The sequence below is a fragment of the Panthera uncia genome (genome assembly GCF_023721935.1).
Source record: "Panthera uncia isolate 11264 chromosome B2 unlocalized genomic scaffold, Puncia_PCG_1.0 HiC_scaffold_24, whole genome shotgun sequence".
NCBI classification, from domain to species: domain Eukaryota; kingdom Metazoa; phylum Chordata; class Mammalia; order Carnivora; family Felidae; genus Panthera; species Panthera uncia.
Window position 1 is genome coordinate 118,201,462 of NW_026057580.1, and position 6,000 is coordinate 118,207,461.

The 6,000-nt window shown below is 52.6% G+C and overlaps 1 protein-coding gene across 4 annotated transcripts in view; it reads left to right on the plus strand.

Annotated features, from left to right (window-relative positions):
- The window catches only part of SMOC2 (SPARC related modular calcium binding 2), a 161,011-nt gene that overhangs the window by 143,248 nt on the left and 11,763 nt on the right, over positions 1–6,000 (plus strand). The window lies entirely within an intron of this gene.

Below are 6,000 nucleotides of genomic sequence, written 5' to 3' on the forward strand. Positions count from 1 at the left end.
TTGCTCATTTCCGAGTCAGGAAGCCCCTGACCCTGCCGCTGCTATCTGACAGGACTGCGTCGCGCGCCAGGAAGCCGCGAGAAGGGCCGAGTCGGGTGGTTGCACCCACCGCGAGCCTGCCCCACGGCGGCCCACTCCCGCCTGCACCGGCGTCCCTCACGGCACCCGCTCCACACGGCTGCCATGTGCCGGTTAGCGATGAGGAAGGTGACAGAAGTTGTCTTCATCCAACCTTCCGGTGCTAGGAAACACTTCCCCGCCCTTTTCCGGTGAGGAGTTTAGTGATGGCTCTTTGCAATCACATCAAGGTCATTGGTGCTATAAAATATGATTTACAAGCATATCATAGATTGGAAGCTTACTTTTTGTGACGGTCAAGGTTCACAGTTTTTACACATACGGGCGGTCTGTCTCGTGCTTAAGGCTTGTGTTCTTTCTTCACTTCCTCACAAAGGATATGAAAGAGGCAATAACGAGGAGCAAACTATTGGAAGTAGAAATAAATGAGCTAGTAGTTTAAGAAAGTTTTCTCTAGGGGCGCTGCGGGGCTCAGTGGGCTAAGCCTCTGACTTTTGCTCAGATCACGATCTCACGGTTCGTGGGTTTAAGCCCCGTGTCGGGCTCTGTGCTGACAGCTCAGAGCCAGGAACCTTCTTAGGATCCTCTGTCTCCTTCTGTCTCTGCCTCTGCCCTGCTTGGGCTCAGAGACTCTGATCCTCGAGTCCCACAGGCGATGGCCCAGTGCCGATTTCCAGCACACGTCATGGTGATGAATCAGAGCACAGTCGCCAGCCTGTGAAACTCTTTGTTTAGAATAATGAGAAAATGTTGGAAATACGGAAATATGAAAATAAATATACAAAATAAGTACAGAGAAGATAGAAAAACCAGAGTCAATACGTAAGAGTCGAGATTTTGTTTTCATCTTAAGATTGGAAAGCTTCGTGGGTGCCTGGGTGGCCAGTCCGTTAAGCATCCGACTTCGGCTCAGGTCACAATCTCATGGTTTGTGAGTTCAAGCCCCGCGTCGGGCTCTGTGCTGACAGCTCGGAGCCTGGAGCCTGTTTCGGATTCCGTGTCTCCCTCTCTCTCTGCTCCTCCCCTACTCACACTCTGTCTCTCTCTCTCTCTCTCTGTCTTTAAATTTAAATAAACTTGGGGCGCCTGGGTGGCTCAGTCGGTTGATCATCCGCCTTCAGCTTAGGTCATGATCTCGCAATCCGTGAGCTCAAGCCCCACGTTGGGCTCTGTGCTGACGGCTCAGAGCCCGGAGTCTGCTTTTGATTCTCTCTGCCCCTCTCCAACTTGTTCTCTGTCTCTCTCTGTCTCTCAAAAAATAAGTAAATGTAAAAAAAATTATAAATTAAAAAAATTTAAAAGATTGGAAAGCTTCGTGCTCTCCCCCGAAGGCTGTGTTTGCGGGTAGGCCCTTGCTCGTGGCCTCCAGTGTGGACTGAACAATGGTGAGTAGGCCTGGGCCTCGCAAAAGTCTTAATGAGGAGGTGCTTCTCAGTGGCAGGGGACTTGTGCCTCACGCCTTGTCTCGGCACAGTGCTCAGACCCAGGGCCGGGTTGTACCCTCACTTCCTGCTGTGGCCGCAGGACAGAGCCTTGAGTCCCTCTGTAGGACAGATGGGCTTTCAGGACTGAACCTAAGCCCGTGTCCTGCAAAGGACGTTCTCTGCATACTTGCTGTGTAGACTGAGGCCCATTTAACCCAGGCCGGGCCCCCCAGAGTACCGCGTCCTCCCTGATGCCCCCTGAGCTCCTCCCTGGACCACAGGCAAAGCCCGGCCCCCTGGGCCCCCACAGTGCACATGGGACACTTGAAGACCATAAGTCGGATTGTGTCATCCTATAAACCCCCCGAAGGCTGGTTTCCCTGTAGGTAAAGTCCAAGCTTCTTCCAGTGGCCCCCGGGACCCCGCAAGCCTTGGGGGGGTCCTCCCCTGTCCTGCTGCCCTCCTTCCCTCACAGCAGCCCAGGGCCACAGTTTTCCGAGTGTCTCTGCTCTGTACAAGCATCAGTGTGTGCGATGTTTCCTTCTTTGCTTTGCCAGAGTCTGTGTTTTAAATGATATCAAAGCAACTTTATTTCTTGTTTTTATTTTTTATTTATTTTATTTTTTATTTATCTTAATGTTTTTATTTATTTTTGAGACAGAGAGAGACAGAGCATGAGCAGAGAAGGGGCAGAGAGAGAGGGAGACACAGAATCTGAAACAGGCTCCAGGCTCCGAGCTGTCAGCACAGAGCCCGACGCGGGGCTTGAACTCATCCACTGTAAGAACATGACCTGAGCTGAAGTCGGACGCTCAACTGACTGAGCCACCCCCAGGCGCCCCTATTTCTTGTGTTTATAAATGGCCGCCTACATCAGTTTCCTATACATTTGAAATAATGAACATACAAGCAGGCAGCCAAAACTTCCTGCCAGTCACTGTTAGATGCTCGAAAATCGATTCGTGTTGGTACCCCTGACACTTCCCACCCCACAAGGCCACTTAAAAACGCAGGACCTGTCAGTAAGCCCGGCCCCTTCCACTTCCCTGGCCCAGAAGCCCATGCAGTCACCTGTTGGTCAGTGCCCAGCCCACACCCGGGTGTCAGTGTTGGCTGACACGGGTCCAAAAATATGGATGTTGTCATGTGATGCTTTCTCTCGATGATGTCCGAGGAAACCTCCATCATCCTGCTTCTTTTTGGTGGCAGTCCCGAGCGAGCCAGGGGGCAGGACGGACGTGAATGCTACTTAATGCACAGGGCGGTTTTTGCATGTGACTGAGGCAGCATCCTGAAGATGCATGTTTGTATTTGAAAGGAAAAGGGAAAAGAAGAAATTCTAATTTCTATATGAAAAGCTATTTTTTATTTATTTTTATTTATGTGTTTATTTATTTAAATTTTATTTTTTTTAATTTACATCCAAATTAGCATCTAGTGCAACAATGATTCCAGGAGTAGATTCCTTAGTGCCCCTCCCCCATGTAGCCCATCCCCCCTCCCACAACCCCTCCAGCAACCCTCAGTTTGTTCTCCGTATTTAAGAGTCTCTTCTGTTTTGTCCCCCTCCCTGTGTTTATATTATTTTTGTTTCCCTTCCCTCATGTTCATCTGTTTTTTCTCTTAAAGTCCTCATATGAGTGAGGTCATATGATTTTTGTCTTTCTCTGACTAATTTCACTTAGTATAATACCCTCCAGTTCCATCCACGTAGTTGCAAATGGCAAGATTGCATTATTTTGGTTGTCGAGTAATACTCCATTGTGTGTGTGTGTGTGTGTGTGTGTGTGTGTGTGTGTGTATGTATATATGTATATATGTATGTGTGTCTGTATATACATATATATATATATATATATATACACCACATGTGTGTGTATACATATATATATATATATATATGTATACACACCACATCTTCTTTATCCAATAATCCATCCATGGACCTTTGGGCTCTTTCCATACTTTGGCTATTGTTGATAGTGCTGCTATAAACTTGGGGGTGCTTGTCAGAATGGCTAACACGAACAACTCAGGAAACAGCAGGTGCTGACGAGGATACGGAGAAACGGGAACCCTCGTGCACTGTTGGTGGGAATGCACACTGGTGCAGCCGCTCTGAAAAACAGTGTGGAGGTTCTTCAAAAAACTAAAAATAGAGCTACCCTACGACCCAGCCATGGCACGACTAGGCACGTATCCAAGGGATACAGGTGTGCCGTTTCGAAGGGACACACGCACCCCCATGTGTATAGCAGCACTATCCATACGAAAAGCTCCTATTTTTTAAAAGAAGGACATTTGATAGAAAGCAAAGAATGCGTTCACCTTGAGTCAGCAAATGAAATGATTTTTCAAGTGTCCCCATGTAAACCAGGCTCCGAGACCCCCAGTGCGTGCGGCAGACGGGGCGGCTGGCTGGGCCCGTCCGCGGCTGCACTGGAGCCCGGGGCACGGCCCTGTGGCCCCAAACCAGGATTAGTGCTCAAGTGTCTTCACGGAAATCGCACTGAGCGCCGAGGGTTTTACTTGGATTCTGCAGATAGACACAGGATCAACAGCATCGTCAGGCTAAGCTGTAGGCTTTGTTTGGCCACAGATTTATAAACAAATTGCTGCAGTCATTCTCTCCCAGCTTTGAAAAGGGCAGTCTGGTTTCCTCTCCCTGCGATGTTTCTCTAAGTGGCTGTTAGCTGTGTGCCTGTGGACAGCAGGACGCTCGCCCTGCCTGCTCCCTGCGGGGCCGCCCCTGCGCTCTGCGGGAGAGCTCAGTCGTGCGGACAGCTGTCCCCGTGTGACTTTGTGTCACGTCGCGGAGCCTGCAGGCTGTGGTTTAAACAACACCAGATCTAGGGCAGCCGTCTAGCCGCCCCAGGGGCCACCGTGCAGGGTGAGCAGGAGGCGAGCCAAGGAGCAAGGGCCCGGCCAGGAGTGGCCGTCCTGTCAGCACGTGGCCCCCCAGGGCTCCCCGCCGCCCCGGCCCCGCAAGCAGTCTGCAGGCCCCTGAGAAGGTCTCGGCCCTCACTGCCACCCTGGCCTGTCTGCTTCCGACCAGTGGCTCTGTCCCCGAGGAGTGTGCGTGTCTGTCCGGGTCACGGCGCCCTGTCCCCGGAGAGACCACCCGTCTTCCCAGCAGAAGCCCCCGAGGTCTGGGGGAGCCTTGCTTCTGTGTCAGGCCTGTTGCTGCTTTCGTGTATTTCCAAGACCTGGTCCACTTCGTGGTGACATTTCTATTCTTGTACCTCTGTCACTTCCACGCAAGGAAAATCTGCTCAGTGGGTTCTGAATTTTTTCTGATTTCTTCTCATTTTGCATTTTCATTTGCTTTGTCTCAGAACTGGCTTTGAGCAGCAGCCCCCATCACCCAGTGGCAACCCTCATCCCGGGGTGACTAGGACGGGGGGGGGTCTCCGCTCTGCTCCCGGGGGGAGTCCTCTCAGAAGCAGCCCCCGAACACCGCGATAGACGCCGCGCAGACACCACAAACCCAGGCCGGCTGCTTTCTCCGGGGCCTCCCCACCTCCACCCCTCAGTCTAAGTGACCTGCGGTCCTACCCATGCCCCGACTCGCGGGGATCGTGGGACCGTGCTCCCCGAGCCCTCGTCGCAGTGAAACCCACTTCCCCACTGATGGGGAGTGGCACCCCCATTCCTGTCTCATTAGCTGTTACCCTCGGAGTGGTGGCCGCGTGCTCCCAGAGTCTGGGGTAAATCAGGACTCTGTGGTCCTGTCGGCTGAGGCGGGGACTCGGGACGCTCACTCCATGTAGGTGATTGTGGCCACCAGGCCCAGCACCTTCACGGGGCCTCAACAGTGTCTGTGGAGGAAGGGCAGCAGCGTGAGCAGGACCTCCTATCTGCAGGTGGACCCTGTGTGTGTGTGTGTGTGTGTGTGTGTGTGTGTGTGAGATCCAGCTAACCTCACCCAGAGTGCGTGTGCACGGCGTGGGACCCAGTGTGCTTGAGGACAGTCTTGCAGGTCTGGTGGCTTTGTCTTTGTGAGACGAATGCATTTCTTATTTTCTTTATTTAAAATGAAGTTTACAAAGGGGCGCCTGGGTGGCTGGGTCGGTTGAGCGTCCGACTTCGGCTCAGGTCATGATCTCGCGGTTCATGGGTTCGAGCCCCGCGTCGGGCTCTGTGCTGACAGCTCAGGGCCTGGAGCCCACTTCGGATTCTGTGTCTCCCTCTCTCTCTGTTCCTCCCGCACTCATGCTCTGTCTCTCTGTCTTCTAACCACCCCCTTTGAGGCCCCTGTCCTCCCAGCCGGAGTGCGGGGGCTGCGGGAGGCTCCCTGGGTTTCCGAACCACGTGCGACTCACCGGCAGCCCCCAGAGGGAAGAGCTAAGCAGATCATGATGTTTTCTTGAGAAGGAACATTCTCTCAATGGTGTGTGTTTTCCCTATGGAGTGGGATCTAGTTTTTTGGTTCTGTCAAAGGGGAATAACACCGCTTTTTTTCACTGCTAACCTCCCCCCCCCCCCCCCCCCCCCCCCC